Raw genomic sequence first — 17816 nt, forward strand, 5'->3', positions numbered from 1 at the left:
CAATTATTTTCGGGAAAGTACTTCCCAAGGTTATGGAGGTAGTGTAAAAGCTTTGGAGCTAGAACAAAAGCGGATGAGTATTATGAATTATGAATCTAAGTTGTAAAAGTTATCAAGATTCGTTCGGAGGACACGAATCCAGAATGACGGGATATTTGAAATCAATGCTTATGTTGTGTTGGTTCATGAAATAATGATAAGAGAAAGGAAAATAAAAAGAAACTGAAGTGGAAAGGAATATAAAGGCAATAGAGTTTGAAGAATGATAAGGAAGTTGGGTATGAGGAAACCCTAAAGACTCGTAGCAATAGAAATAGAAAAGTATGTAATCTTCAGGATGAGGGTGATTCACCATGAGTTAAATTGATGGTTGAAGGCATAAGAGATAAATATATTTTATCCCCTGTAAGTTGGGAGGATTTGAGGAAACCTTGAGATAGTTCGAAGGATAAATATTGAGACGCGGATAGACTGAGGAGACAAGGAAGTAAGAAATTAGGAAAATTGGATGAAGGAAGTGACCTTCTAGAATGTGAAGTGTAAGACCGGTGGCTTGATACCCAGGAAGGGAGACGCCAGGTATGAAAGATATCCTAACATTGAGATGACTGTTGAGATAAACAACAAAAGTAAATAAGGATTTATTAAGAAGAAGTTCACGTTGAACACGACCAATATCTTCCAGATCATCCATGTGATCATTACCAAATCAGGAAAGAAAAGCGGATAACCATTTTTATCTTTTGGAGGCCATGTGGATTGACCTTAACTTGAATAAGGATGCTATTGTGAAATTCGGTATAGACTATCGAGGTGGAAATGATTGAATAAGATACCCTTATCAGGGATATATGACTTTATTTATCCATGGAAGGATGCTTGTACCTTTTTAAAGGTGGAATTAAGGATAGAATATCGGTAACTTAAAACAAATCCTAGGGGAATGCATAAAGGTTGACATTTCACCCTTAATAGGGATAGTATAAGTTTTGACAATATGAATTGGAAAGGATTAAGGTAATAACAACCTTTAAGAATCAGTGGAGAAATTTTTCAGAAGTATATAGACAATGATTCTGGTATTAATAAACGGTATCTTGATATGCCATGTATCTAGGGAATACAGGAGGAACGATTCAAAAATAACCTAAGAGGTTTTACAAGAAAGAAAGGTAATATTCAAAATTCTCAAGAATAGAAATATTGATAAAGGAAATATGAAGTAATTATAATGATGCCAAGTGGGGCACGTGTTAAACCACGAGAAAGTATGGATCAAACCAGTAATGGTCGAAATTGTTCAGGGCAATTAGGATTTAAGATAAAAGATGTTCTATGTATGATTGAGAGTCAGTCGTGACAGTGATTAACCTCTAAAGACTGAGGAAATAACTTATGGAAAAATGGTGATATTTTTTTTTACTCATCAGATTTTAAGGAAAACATCTTCACATAAGCTGTGATTGAAATGAGGTAGAAAATTTATTTGGAGGTGGTTAAAATGACATTGACTATAAGGAAATTTTACTATCAGGAAAGGCCAAAGAGGTGGCTGACACTTTAAAGGTAAGAGGATAATTGTAGGCGCTTGTGCCAAAGGAATACATTGATGATGGTTAAAGCTAAGAAGGTTGTATTATGGTTTGGAAGATTGACATTCCTTCTGATGACTGTGCAATACCCAACCGTAATAGTAGTTGGTAAAGGTTTAATTCGTGTAATCGCCATGAGCGGGCTATCTATCTCAGAAGATACTATCTTGAGATAAGCCAGGACCATGTTTCAAAAAGGACTAGACGAACCCTTGAGTTAAGTCTTCTATTTAAGGCATACGATTAAGAATGGTATTAACCTGCTATCGTTGCTTTGACTGAAACTCTTCTGCAATTTTATCTACTTCATGTCATGAAAGTACGTCAGAGTTTGGAGTGTTCTTCATGAATTATGATTGGTGATTATGTTAACACCTTAGAAGTATTCTATACGACATGTATGGACTCCGTATGGTTAGATATTAAGACTTCATGGAAAATGAATGACTACAGTAGGTCAATGGTGGGCCATAGTAATGCAGGAATGATTCTGAGAGTAATGAGCTAATTACTTACAACCGTGAGAGTTGTATTGGAATGGATGTTGAGATTGAGTACCACTAAACGGGTCGTGGTAGTGTATAAGTTATCATTGATAGACTAATTAAGTAGAGTATCTACCTATTGAATATTTATTCTTTCTTATCAATAGAGAGTCGTATTATTATACGAGGAAGGTTACGGTGCAAGCATAGAATTCAAGTAACGATGATGTCTAGAATGAGATCCCAGGTTCGATTTTCGGTATCGAAGGAGTTTCAAAGGTGATTGTGTATAAGCTCGAGGAAGAGCATGGGTCCATGGAATGATGGATGGAATAGCAAAAATATTTAGGCATGTGAAATACGATGCTATAATACTTGATATATATACACATATGTTTTGTTCTCCTATGACAAACCTCTATAGTTCAGAGGTAGATTCCAAGCCAGATATTTTGTGGCAGTATATTTTTTTTTTCATATATACAATTCTCTTCAATTCGTTCTTTTCTCTTCTTTTCATTTCATATAAACTGAGAAGAACAACCCTTCCAGAAAGGGAGGTATTGCCGAATGACTTTCTATCTGTGTGATAGAAGCCGAGTAGGATACCAGCTGTTGTTTAATTGCTTGTCAAGTACTAAAGATTGGCCACCTTCTGTACTAACGATGCAATATAATAAGTGTTCATGATCATAGTGATCTCTCAACAAATTCCTTTACTTCTATATGATGGATCAAGCTTTCGAAGATGGAGGCTGCTAGAAAGGAAGTGGTACCAAGTATGGTGGTATTCCGCTTCTAACGCGTTAGTGATACTAAGGTTGACGTGGTTATTAAAAGGTTATAGAATACTAACGAGCAAAAGTATAACCAGTATAATATTAGGAACGGAGGGCAGTAGCGATTACGAACTGGAAAAGAATGGGTATTGAGAAGCAAAAGCTCTAATGTTAAAAGCTATAATGAGAGTTTGTGCAATAGACTTGAAAGAATTTGGAATGATCACTTAACACGGATTGAGTTTTCTTACGATAATAGATCATATGTCAGTATTGAGATATCGCCTTATGAGATCCTTGAGGGAAGACAATGTCGATCTCCCTTATGTTAGGATGAAGTTGTAGAGCGCAAGATGCTCGGACCCGCAGTAGTCCAAAGGATCAAGGATATAATAGATTTTAATCAGAGGATGGCTGGTAGTAGCCCAAGCTGGGAACACGAAGTATGTTGATTTGACACGAAAAGACAAGGAATAGGAAGTGGGGGACCTAGTGTTGTTATAGGTATTCCCTTGGAAAGGAAGGATGAGGTTCGGAAAGAAAGGGAAGCTAAGTCCACGAATTGTTGGACCCTTGGATATATTAAGACATATTGGGAAGATAGCATATGAGCTAGCCCTACCCCCGAATATGTAGCAAGTTCATAACGTGTTCCACGTATCAATGTTAAGAAAATGTAATTCGGATGCCAGATAAATAAGGGCATATGAGCGCATAGACATGCAACCAGACGTAACCTATATGGAGCAACCAGGAAGGGTTATAGATCGAAAAGGGACAAGTGCTTAGGAGAAGGGTTATCAAACTAGTCAGAGTTTGGTGGTAGAACCATAATGTGGAAAATTGACTAGAGAGTTAGAAGGCACAATGCTAGAAAAGCATCCCCAACTATTTTCTATCTGATTCCGGGACGGAATCCTTTTAAGGAGGGGAGACTGTAATAACCCCAATTTTTGGAGATTTTTGAAACCCGGATGAATAGTAACTTTTGCTGACAATGCTGATTAAGAAAAATTATCAGACCACGATATATAGGAGTACTGTTATGGAAATTCTAAGATCGTATTAGTATTCCATAAAGAAAATAAGTGTATGTAAAAGCTGTCGAATTTTGAAAACGAGCACTTTTATTTTTCCCCGAGATTTCCACCAGACATTAAGGGATTTAAGGAATTAATATTAAGATGAAGTATTTTAAATTCAAGGATTATAAAGGAGAATTAATTTAGGTATTAAAAATACCAAGAAGATTTTATCAATAAAACCATTAAGGTATTTAACCAAACGATCAACGAGATTGAGTGATAACCGGACAAAGAAATGAATAACGACTCTTGTAAATACCTTTGCAAGTGGCAAGGCAAGTGGATGGTTGATCAAACAAGAAACCAAGTGATAGTTAGGAAGGAATGACTAGTTAATTATATAGTTAACTAGGGATGATCTCATCTCACCACAAATCACCAACACATGGCAAATGGTGAGATCATCTTCCACTAACTCCTTTGTTTATTATTAATCTAGAAAAATATCAAGAGAACCCATCATTATCCACCACATTATTCCACCAACACAAGAAAGCAAAAGCATTTCCTCCCCCATTTCCATTGCTCTCGGCCAAAACAGAACCAGCACACTAAAACTGCTGTATCTCCTTCATTTCTCACTCAAATATTGTGTTCTATAGCTCATTGGAAAGGTATTAATATTGTGTTCTATAGCTCATTGGAAAGGTATTGAGATGGTCTACAACTCTTGTTCACAAGTCTCATCCAAATAATCATGGTAAGACCCTCATTTTTACAGTTCTTTAAATCGGACTTTTAGAAACTTCAAAGCCTAACTTTGTGTTCTTGATTTCTTTGGAAAGATCAAGCTTGTAGGAGGCTCCCTAAGGCTTCCTAGCAACTTAACACCTCCCAAGGAAGGTATAAAATTCAAACCCTAGCCTTTACTTTATTTGTTAGTAAGTTTAATGGTTGGTTTTGTGAAATGAGAAGCATGGATTGTGATTATTAGTAGTTTGGTTTGATTTAGAAGTGTTTTGGTAATTGAAGCTTGATTATAGTTCATAGGTCTTGATTGTGGTTGTTTGAGTTGAAAACCTTGGAGATTATGGACTGATGTGGTATGGTTTCGGTGAATTTTTGTTGTATTGATGGTTATGAGTTGGTTGGTGGTTAATTGGAGTAGTTTAAACATTGGTAATCGCGTAAACATAGCCGTCGTAATGTCTGATTTACTTTAGACTGCTTTTGTTCATAACATTTGGACCCGAGAACTCCCTGCTAGATTATGACCATTGCCATGTTTAGATAGTTCATGTTACGAGCTTCGTTTTGATATGTAGTTCGTTTGATTCCGATGTACGGTTTAGGAGAAATGACCGTTTTAAGTAACGGCGTTTCGCGAACGAAACTTTTCCCCTCGCCTTACTTTGAAACATAGGTTAAAGACCAAAAAGGGTTAATTAATGTATGAAACAATTATGGTAAGAGTGTTAGGCAGTTGGTAAGACACTCGCGAAGGAATCGCTTTAAAACTCGTAATGGTTAATTTATTAAAAATGGTGGAGCCGAGGGTACTCGAGTGACTTAAGAGAATCAGTAAGCGCAAAACAATCGTTAGAGTCTGAGTTGGTTAGAGTATAGATTTACAAGTGACTTTGGTTTAATTCCAACTTACTTGTTGTTTATAGGTTACCAGACTCGTCCCGAGCCATTCGTAACCCCCAGTCGCTCAGACAAGTTTTCTACCCGATATACTGTTGTTGGGATGTAAATATATGTATATGCATTATCTTGTGATAGTGCATGATTGTTATTAGCAAATTTTGCGATATATTGGAGCATGCTGATATGGTATATATGTATGTCTGTTTCGTAATCTGGTTATCTATCTGTTGATTTCAATGCTTATAGTTGCATAATACCTATGCTAGAAATAAGCAAGTAGTTGCGTATACCCTTAGTATAGGGGATAAAAGGTGAACATATTTCTAAACCGGGAGTCGATGTTCCCGAGTATATTATATATATATATATTTATATATATATATGGATATAGTTTTTAAAACTATTGATCGAATAAGGTTTATTCGATACCTTTATTTTACTTAATTGAATATTAATTTGAATATTCATACGAGGGCTTATGACTCAGTTTATTTTATTATTTGAATATTATTCGAATATTCATTCGAGGGCTTATGACTTCTTTATTTTATTAAATGAATATTATTTTGAATATTCATTCGAGGACTTATAACTCCTTTTATTTTATTAAATGAATATTATTTTGAATATTCATTCGAGGGCTTATGACTTCTTTATTTTATTAAATGAATATTATTTTGAATATTCATTCGAGGACTTATGACTCTTTTTATTTTATTATTTGAATATTATTTGAATATTCATTCGAGGGCTTATGACTCCTTTATATTATTTATTGAATATTATTTGAATATTCATTCGAGGGCTTACGACTCAGTTTATATTATTTAATGAATATTATTTGAATATTCATTTGAGGATCTATGACTCCGATTATTTGCTGAGTTATATTCTTTATTTTATTAAAGAATAAGGTGTCGATAATCAAACTTATATTTGATTATTCAAATAAAGATAGTACTTTCGTATAAATATATCTTTGGTTATTTAATACTCATTTCAAGTATAAGTTTTAAAACTTCTACTTCAATTATTTTTATAAAGATTATTCTTTATGGAAATATTATTTAAATAATAATATTCAGATAATTTCTAATATATTGGGACTGATTTATTTCATTAAATCAGCATTACTCCAAACACTCTTTAAAGTATTTTCGAGTCTTCAAAATGATTTTTAAAAGTTAGAGCGGATCCCAAAACTCATTTTTATATTTAAGATCTTCCTTTTAAAGGGGATTTAAATACTCGTTCAAAACTTGAGGGATCCGGCTCAGTGGTGTATTTTACATTCGCAACGAGGTTGCTGTTTTGAGAAAATATCTTGATTACTTGCCCATCGTTCGGGAAGTAAGTTCATCTATTTGAGTCGGCATAAGCAACATGGGCTCAGTGGGCGTCCATGAAAGTGTAAGTGGCTCAGTGGGAGTCCATCAAATGCGTAAGTGGCTGAGTGGCAGTCCAGCATAAGGTCCTATTGCGGCCAGGGTGATGACCAGTGGGGAATTCGTCCATCTACTAGTAGAAAAGGTTACTTATTGGTATCTTTGCCTGATCAGCAAGATATCAGGTTTATGCCAAGGTTTTCTCTTTTCCAAATTCATTGGATATTGCAACTCTGTTTATAATTTTCATAACAGAGGTTTTCAAGGAGTGTATGAAATGTATATATATAGGTGTATATATATATCGGGATTTAATGAAGTATCTCGTAACTTCATTATTTATAATGATATTCAAAGATTGAATCTATTCAAATCTTGTCTTGTAGTCTCATCTATGTGATGAACTTTTGAACTAATTATAACTTCAACGGTGGTAGTTCAAGTAGTATTTGGAAAAGATATAAGTATATTGGAGTATCTTGTAACTTCATCTTTTAAACTTATACCTAGTAAATGATTATCTTATGCATGTCAAAGATTTTCAGAAAAACGTTGAGACAAGGTTAGATATATGAGATCACTTTGCAACGATAGTTTTATACAGTTATAAACTGGAACTCTGTGTATATTATGCATGGAAGAGGACTTCCAAGATTTTGAAAAGTATATATGTATATATACTAAATATTTTTGTGACTTCATCGCATTAAGATATCAAACTTGGTTCATTTCTTTTGACCAAGACTTTCATGAGTACTATGAGAAGGCTCATATATTGTAAATTATTATACATATTATTTTGGTGGGTTTGCTGCTCACCCTTGCTTTCTTCTTTCATCACACAACATCAGATAGACAAGATGAACAGGACCAAGCTCCCAATTCGCGAGTGGATAGGAAACGTTCTGCAGCTTCCTATAGGCATTGAAGTCGTTGTAGCTAAGGTGGGAACTACCAATAGACTAGGCTTCAACTTTTGATGTACCATATTTATGTATACTTATGAATTGTAATAATGGCAAGGAAAATGTAAATTTATTCAGAAAACCTTTTAAGGTGTATTGGCAGATAATTGTGGAATAAAGTGACCTGTGATTATTTTTGGATGTTCATCTCTGAGACTATAACGTGTGGTGTGTGTGTTTATTGTGGGGTCACAGTACAGAGTAGTTGATTAATTATTAACATTGGGTGTTATTAAGGGAAATGGAACTCGTGACAACCCGGATCCCCGACCCCGGATTTGGGGGTGTTACAGTTTTATTCCCCCTGTGTAATCAATAAAGAATAACTTGTGCTTAAATCGTTATGTTGTCAATTTCTGTAGATATATAGGGACTCAACATAATTGATGCCTATTCAACTTCTATCTTAATTGTGGATGTTTGGTAGAATGGTATTAGTACAATGAAAGTTGGTTTTATCAGTTTCGTGTTATTCGATTAATATCATCACTGTTGCATGCTAAGGGAAATAACAATGACTATTGAAGGAAGTAGTAATGAAGTTGTGATCTTATGAGTGTTTTAATATTGTTAATTCAAGTGTTAATTAAGTGTTTAATTCTAGTGGTTAATTGTAGTTAATAATTAGTTAATCAATTCTAAGTATTATTGTCTTAACATTGAGAAGTAATCATACATTGGTGAGTGAGTTTAATTGAACAATAATTAGTCCGAGTCTCTGTGAGAACGAACTAGAAAGTATTCTATATTACTTGCAAACGCGTATACTTGCGTGTGTTATTAGCGCGTGTTTTCGCCATAACAAGTTTTTGGCGCCGCTGCCGGGGACTCGGCGTATTTGTTTAGTTTATGTACTTACCATAATTGGTCATTAGGACTCAGTGATTAAGACGTGTTACTTATTGTTTCCGGTTGTGTTTCAGGTACTTTAGCGAGCGTTTATGCAAACTCGTTCTCGTACTCGCAAGAGGATTTTAGATACGGCTGAGGAGACAGACGAAGTTCTTGATATTCCGGAGAAGATAGATTTTGAAGATTCAGATTCAGGTAGTGAGCAGAAAGAACCATTAATCATGGGTGATCTTATTGTTCCGGCATATCCATCTCTTATGGACTTTTCTCAGCCCAAAATTGATGACATTCAGTCAAGCATTCTTCATCCGGCTATTCAGGCTAACACCTTTGAAATCAAGTCGGGCACTATTCAGATGGTGCAAAATTCTGTTTCTTTCGGAGGTGCTGCGACTGAAGACCCCAACATGCACATAAGGAATTTTGTCGAGATCTGTAGTACTTTCAAATATAATGGTATGACTGATGAGGCTATCAAGCTGAGACTTTTCCCATTCTCTCTGAGGGATATAGCTAAGGTCTGGTTACATTCTGAACGAGCTGGGTCTATCACCACTTGGCAAGATCTTGCGCAAAAGTTTCTGGTGAAGTTTTATCCAATGGCGAAGACTGCTGCTATGAGGAGTGCTCTTACTCAGTTTGCGCAGCAACCTACAGAATCTATGTGCGAAGCTTGGGAGCGCTATAAGGAGATGTTGAGAAAGTGTCCACATCATGGAATGCCTGATTGGATGGTGATCACTGGTTTCTATAATGGTTTGGGGGCCCAATCTCGGCCCATGCTCGATGCAGCCGCTGGAGGCGCCTTGTGGGCCAAAAGCTATACCGAAGCTTATAATCTTATTGAGACTATGGCTGCAAATGAGCATCAAAACCCAACTCAAAGGATGATGCCTGGGAAGGTAGCAGGTATTTTGGAAGTTGATGCAGCTACACCTATGGAGTCAATCAGATAGCTATGGTCCGTGAGCTTTGTGCAGGTTCTTATGCTACGGATCAGTGTTCTCTTGTTAATGAATCTGTTCAGTATGTGAACAATTATCAGCGATCGCAGCAGCCTGTGCCAGCTACTTATCATCCTAACAACAGAAATCATCCAAATTTCAGCTGGAGTAATAATCAGAATGCTATTCAGGAACCATATCAGCAAGGCGTAAGTAAACAGTTCAATCCACCTGGATTCCAGCAACCACAGCATTATGCTCAAAGGCAATCATATCCTCAACAGTGAGGTGCGGCTGCACCCACTAGTGCTGATTTTGAGGAACTTAAGCTGTTGTGCAAGAGTCAGGCGGTTTCTATCAAGACCTTGGAAAGTCAAATCGGTTAAATCGCCAATGTAGTGCTCAACCATCAACCTGGCATACTTCCCAGTGATACTGAAGTGCCAGGCAGGAAGGAAGCTAAAGAGCAAGTCAAGGCTATTACCTTAAGGTCTGGAAAAGTTGCTGATGCTGAACAAGCAAAAGAAGGAGAAGCTGAAGCTGGTGATGAAGAAGCTACGCAAAAGGAGAAAGTGGCGGAACCAAGGAAGACTACTGTTGAACACACTCTGCCTGAGGGTAATACATGGGAGAAACAGCTCTATCCTCCACCACCTTTCCCTAAGAGATTGCAACAACAAAAGCTGGATAAGCAGTTCGGTAAGTTTCTGGAGGTGTTCAAGAAACTTCACATCAATATACCTTTCACTGAGGCTCTAGAGCAAATGCCTAGTTATGCGAAATTCATGAAGAGTATTCTTTCAAGAAAGGTGAAACTGGATGACCTTGAGACCGTTGCTCTAACGGAAGAATATAGTGATGTGCTGCAACAAAAGTTACCTCCAAAGCTTAAAGATCCAGGTAGCTTCACCATTCCTTGCACCATTGGCAAGTTGTCTTTTGACAAGTGCCTTTGTGATTTGGGAGCAAGTATCAATCTGATGCCGTTGTCGATCTTCAAAAAGTTGAATTTGCCTGATCCAAAACCCAGCTACATGTCTCTACAATTGGTTGATCGTTCTATTACATACCCATGAGGCATAGTGGAGGATGTGCTAGTAAAGGTGGATAAGCTTTTCTTTCCTGCAGACTTTGTTATTCTGGATTTCGAGGAAGATAAGAAGATTCCCATAATCTTGGGGAGACCTTTCTTGGCTACAGGCCGTACCTTGATAGATGTGCAGAAAGGTGAACTTACTATGAGGGTGCAGGATCAGGATGTGACATTCAATGTATTTAAAGCTATGAAATTCCCTACAGAAGATGAGGAGTGCTTAAAAGTGGATTTGATTGATTCTGCGGTTACTTCAGAACTTGATCATATGCTAATGTCTGATGCATTAGAGAAGTCCTTAGTGGGGGATTTTCACAGTGATGATGAGGATGGCAATGAGCAACTACAATATCTAAATGCTTCTCCTTGGAGGCGAAAGCTAAACATGCCATTTGAATCTCTTGGTACTTCTGACCTCAAAAATGCTGAAGGAAAGCTCAAACCATCTATTGAGGAAGCACCTGAAAGGAATATGTCCTAAGTCCAATCGTGTATTAGGATTTAGGAATAACTTTTATGTAATCTGTTTTGATTTCATTGATATTAATAAAGACTTGTTTTGTTTTTATTACGGGCTTTATCTATTTAAGTGTTTAAATAAGATATACCATAGTTTAGAGTAAAGCTTTTTATGGATTATGATGAGATCATAATAGTGAGACCTAAAAAGATGATAACTCTAAACTTAAATAGTTCCTGGTCATAGGATTACTAACTGGTAATTAATAATCCGCAAACATCGGTACATACTATGCTTGCTTCATTATGAAGGATGTCTGTTCTCATAGACATTTGTGTGGTGACACTATAGCTACTATGTAGGTGCTTATTATGGAATAAGTTCACTGAACATGACTCGCCCAGCTGAACAACTGATGGAGTTCACTCACGTGTCAGCAGTTGTTCTCTTAGTGATAGTTGTACAAGTATCCTTAGACTTGAGGTCATCATAGTCATCTTGTGTACACTGAACTATGCTTTGGTTTAGTTCTTAGTCTCCAGGGACAATTATTAGGGCTCTTCTGGGTATAGGAATTTGTACACGAAGATAGTGTATGATCAATAAAGGATCTACCCCTTCCAGTGAAGGAAGCGAATGTTCAAGGCTGATCCACTTATGCTAGTTCAGGAATCTCTGGCCAGAGTGAATGAAATTAGAAAGGAGTTTCTAATTTGCATAGAACTACGCATAGTAAATGGTAAGCAAGTGATTGAATTAGATAGGCTTGACACGAGATCCATGCCTTGTATTTAATCGGAACATTGTAGGGTAGAAGGAGTTTATTGTACGGTAACTATTCACTGACAGGTTCTTGGTATTCTAAGCAGTGAATTCATATTATCCGGATAGTCGCGATATGTTGAGAAGCATCACTCACGGTGTAGAATAAATGTGATTAATTAATTAATCATATTTAGTGAATTAGAGAATTTATATAAATAATGATAAAATAGTTTTATTATTATTTATTTCTACTACCGGCTTAATATTGAACCTACAGGGTCACACCATAAAAAGAGAATGATTTAATGGTGGAGGAATTAATTAATAATGGCTAATAATTATTTATATATGAAATAAATAAATAATTAATTGGCAAATTTAATAATTGATTAAATGAGATTTAATTGATTATAAATTAATTAAGAAAAGTTCTTAATATTATTAATTAAGGATTTAATTTGTGGAAATTAAATCAAGAGAGAGAATTATTTCTAAAGTGTTTAGAAAAAGGATTAATAATTAAAAGGTGTTTTAATTATTAATGAGAATAATAAATGGGATAATAATAATATTATTTATGGGAAAATTTCAGCTGAAAATTTTGCCTATAAATACACTATTATAGACCCTATTTTATTCTAACCCACATCGAACCTGAAAACCCAAAAAGTTTGGAAAACCCAATTCTCTCCACCTCCTTCCTCCTCCTTAACATCGTTTTCTTGGTGGATACCGGTGGAGTGCTTTACACTTGAGGAGCAACTGCTATGGATCTCTGATCGTTGTCTCCGAATTATTTTAAAAGGTTAGATTCGATCCCTCAAATTTTTATTCACGATTTATATGCTTTTATTTGGATTTTGTATGTGTAAAAGTGTTTTGCCATGCCCCGCTGCGTTTAAAAATCCAACATTGGTATCAGAGCATAGGTTGTATGCATATAGATCTGTGGTAAAAATTTCAGAATTTTATGTGCTTGTATGAATTAATTATGATTTTTACAAGTTATATTATGGATTAATTTTGTCTGATGAGAAATCGTTTCTCATAATAATTTTGAATGTTGATCTGGGTTCTACAAGTGTTGTAGATCGTCTGAGTATTTTTTTCATAATTTTAGGATGTAAAGATTTTTTATTATGAATTTTTGAAGTTCTTACTATTAAATTCGTAATTAAATAAAATCATATATATATATATATAAATTAAAGTATGTATGTAAAGTCTGTACATCTGCATCTGCTGTTCTGTATCACCCGTGGAAAAGCACGGAAGACAGAGAAAGACGGCTGTTAGGCACGGTTTCCGAGGTAGAAGACGGCTGTTGAAAAAAAAATAGGGGTGTAACGCATTTCGGGAATGCGTTACACACCTGTGGCGCATTCACGGAATGCGTTACACCCTTTAATGGCTGAAAAGGGGTGTAACGCATCACCGGAATGTGTTACAGGTCCTGTAACGCGTTCCTGTAATGCGTTACAGCCCGTCTCTTGATTTTAAAATTGATTTTCTGGGAGTTTCGTAACTCCGTTTTGGGCGTGCAATATACCGTTGGATTCGTTTTTCCGAGACAGATCTGATGGAGTGATCAATTTTAGTTTATATAAAAGTTTTGAACTGTTTATATTTCCATGAAGTTGCTTTTAAATGCTTCATGTGATACATAGAGATGTATAATGCTTATACTAATGTGCTAGATGATATAACATGCCTACCTTGATGTTTATTCATGTTGATATATGTGATATATGCTTAGTTTATCATGTGATGATAGATTTAGGTGAACTTAAATAAACATAAGGCGTTTGTTAGACAACCTAGTATAGTGAAATTGTTTCATAACCTTAAAAACAATATTATGAATACAATCATGAGATTCTTGTATTTGTGAAACACATAATTGAATATGAATTTTTGATATGAGAGAAAGGATGATTTTGTCAACAACAGATTTCTATCTGTAAGAAAGGGTTATTAAGTGACGCCTCTTGACAATGCTCCACCCGATCTGGGAATCATCTGATTATTGATTATTGATTTGAAATATTTAATTTAAAAGGAAGAATCTCTTTATAATATGATTATGATTGTAACGTAATATAATCCCTCTAAAATTAAATAATATCAAGTAGTAATTGGCCAATGACACAACGGGCTTGTGTCGGTCATAGCCTTCCAACATGATAGAAAGTAGTTCTTATTTTTGAATCATTGTCGTTTCGTGCCACAGCCGAGGGCTTTGATTTCGAAATAAGAAATACTTGTCTATTACATAGAGATGTGTACATTGAATAAGAATCTAAAGGTCGTTACGTGCCACAGCCGTGGGCCTTTGGGGACTGATTCATTTGTACGGAATGTTGGGTTTGACTTGACTTAGAATATTGAGTTTGTCGTGCCACAGCCGTGACTCAATTATTCAAGAGGCTAAAGTTTGATTAGGGAATAACATAAGATGTAATTGACAAGAGTTGTCTGCCTATTGAACATTACATGGCGTTTCGTGCCACATCCGGGGTTGTGTAATGGAATGTAGGATCCCTATTCCCACTAGCATTATGAATGCTTAATTTTTCACGTAGGGGGTTGAATAAATTAGGAAAACTAGTGGGAGCCACTTATGAATAAAGACCCGATTCATATAGTGTTTTAAAATGAAATCGAATATTTGCTAAGTGTTGTTATGTGTTTATCATTTACAGATTTACAATATACATTATATCTTCTGCACTATCACTCAGGAGCATACTAGATGCTCACAAATTGACTGGTCCTAATTATGCTGACTGGCTTCGAAACTTGAGAATTGTTCTCAGGATTGAGAAGCTGGAATACGTGATTGACACACCTAAGCCTACTGAACCTGCTAGTGATGCACATAATGATGAACATGTTGTGTATCGTAAGTGGATAGATGATGCAAATGTTGCTCAATGCATCATGCTAGCTTCCATGAACATTGAGCTACAGAAGCAACATGAGCATATGGATGCTCACACTATCCTAATGCATCTACAAGAGTTGTATGATGTGGCAGGGAGGACAACTCGATATGAGATATCGAAGGAGCTATTCGGTTATAGGATGTCTGAGGGATCATCTGTGAATGACCATGTACTTAAGATGATCAATTTGATTGAACATCTTGGACAACTTGGTTTTGCCATGGATGGGGAGCTGAGCCAAGACTTGGTCTTGCAATCGCTTCCAAGTTCGTTCTCGCAGTTTGTTGTGAACTTTCACATTAATAAGTTGGATGTCAGCCTGCCTGAACTCCACAACATGTTGAAGTCTGCGGAATCGAATTTTCCCCCTAAAAAGAGTTCTGTTCTTCTAATTGGTGAAGGTTCCAATCCTAAGAAAAGGAAGAGGAACTCTTCCAAGAAGAAGAAAGTAGGTGAGAAAATGCCGGTTCCACCAAAAGCTGAAGACCCCAAGAGCAAAGTTATTTGCTTTCACTGTAACAATGTGGGGCACTGGAAGAGGAACTGCAAGGTTTACCTTGCAGAATTGAAAAAGAAGGGTAGTGAGACTACCGCTTCTAATTCATGTATGTTCATGATAGAAGTGAATATGTCATTTCTACTTGGGTATTAGATACCGCCTGTGGTTCTCATATCTGCAATTTATTGCAGGGACCAAGGAGAAGTAGGACTCTTGAGGAAGAGGAGGTGATTCTACTGATGGAAATGGAGCAAGAGTTGCTGCTGAAGATGTAGAATCATTTCATTTACATATGCCTACGTGCAAGACTATTGTTTGAAATAATTGTTATTTTGTTCCCTCGATTGTGAGGAATATTATTCCCATGTTAGACTTGGATGGATTTTCATTTATTATTGAGAATAATGAATGTTCTATTCTTAGAGATAATATTCTTTATGGACGTGGTACTTTAAATAATGGTCTGTATATATGAGACATAATTTACTTCAGATTGAACAAACTAATAAAAGAAAAGGGATGATGAAAATTTCACTTCATAGTGGCACTGCAGTCTCCATTTAGTGGACATGGAGAGAGGGCTGCAGATTTGCTAGGAATGGTACACACAGATGTATGTGGACCAATGTCTACGCAAGCCATGGATGGATTTTCATACTTCATTACTTTCATAGATGATAGATCTGGATTCGGATATGTGTTTGATGAAACACAAGTCTGAGGCATTTGAAAAGTTCAAAGAATATAAGTATGAAGTGGAGAAACAACCAAACATAGTATTATAACTCTTCGATCAGATCGAGGTGGTGAATACTTTAATGGAGTGTTTCTAGATTATCTCAAAGTAAATGGTATAGTCTCCCAGTGGACTCCTCCAGATTGGTATCTGAAAGGAGAAATCGAATTTTGTTAGACATAGTTCGGTCCATGATGAGCTATGCAAATCTTCCAGTATTCCTATAGGGTTATGCATTGGAAACCTCAGCATATTTACTAAATAAGGTGCCTTCCAAAATCTGTTCCTCAAACTTCGTATGAGATATGGAAAGAAAGGAAACCGAGTCTTAAACACGTTAAGATTTGGGGATGTCCAGCTTATGTCAAGTAAGTTGACCTAGACAAGCTGGAATATCGATCCGAAAATGTAGTATTGTGGGATATCCTAAAGAGACTTTAGGGTATTACTTTTGCACCGATCATCAGGTGTTTGTCTCCAGACATGCTACCTTCTTGGAAAAGGAGTTTATCCTTGAAGGAAACAGTGGGAGCAAAATTGAACTTAATGAAGTTCAAGAAGCACAAACTACTACAGATCGAGTGGAAACACCTGTTCTGACTGAACAACCTTTTGTGGAACAGCCCATTCATAGATCAGGGAGAGTGTCTCGCCAACCTGAGAGGTAATATGGCCTTGTCATTGAGAATGACAATGAGTTGTCAATCATTTGATGATGACGACCCTGTGACCTATAATGAGGCTATGAGTAGTGTTGACTCAGAGAAATGGCATAGTGCCATGAAATCCAGAATGGAATCTATGTATACAGTATACAAAAGATAGATTATAGCAGATGGCCAGGTGGAGACCTATAAGGCCAGGCTTGTGGTAAAAGAATTCAAACAAAGGCAATGGATTGACTTTGATGAAGCCTTTTACCGGTAGCCCTGTTATAATCAGTTCGGATTTTGCTTGCGAATGCTGCTTACTACGACTATGAGATCTGGCAAATAGCCAGATGGTTTTCTTTCCAAGGGAAATGAAAACCTAGTGTGTAAGCTGCTGCGAACCATATGTGGTTTAAAGCAAGCTTCTCGTAGATGGAACATCCGTTTTGATGAGAAAATCAAAGAGTTTGATTTTATCAAAAACGTGGATGAACCATGCGTCTACAAAAGGGTTAGTGGGAGCGCGATAACATTTCTTGTATTGTATTGAAATAGAGTTGACACATATAACAACATAGCAGACCCACTCACAAAGCTACTTTATGAAAGTCACTTTGATCGTCAAGATGGGTATTAGATACCAGAGTGATTGGCTTTAGTACAAGTGGGAGATTGAAAGGAATATGTCCTAAGTCCAATCGTGTATTAGGATTTAGGAATAACTTTTATATAATCTATTTTGATTTCATTGATATTAATAAAGACTTGTTTTGTTTTTATTACGGGCTTTATCTATTTAAGTGTTTAAATAAGATATACCATAGTTTAGAGTAAAGCTTTTTATGGATTATGATGAGATCATAATAGTGAGACCTAAAAAGATGATAACTCTAAACTTAAATAGTTCCTTGTCATAGGATTACTAACTGGTAATTAATAATCCGCAAAGATCGGTACATACTATGCTTGCTTCATTATGAACGATGTCTGT

General features: G+C 36.1%; 1 non-coding gene across 1 annotated transcript; it reads right to left on the bottom strand.

Moving 5' to 3' along the window:
* Positions 1 to 9347: 9347 nt before the first annotated feature.
* LOC141709380 (small nucleolar RNA R71) lies at positions 9348 to 9454 on the bottom strand. The gene has a single exon (XR_012569960.1). It is a non-coding gene; the product is annotated as a small nucleolar RNA R71 (small nucleolar RNA).
* Positions 9455 to 17816: the final 8362 nt, after the last annotated feature.

This window comes from Apium graveolens, chromosome 2 (assembly GCF_009905375.1).
Source record: "Apium graveolens cultivar Ventura chromosome 2, ASM990537v1, whole genome shotgun sequence".
NCBI classification, from domain to species: domain Eukaryota; kingdom Viridiplantae; phylum Streptophyta; class Magnoliopsida; order Apiales; family Apiaceae; genus Apium; species Apium graveolens.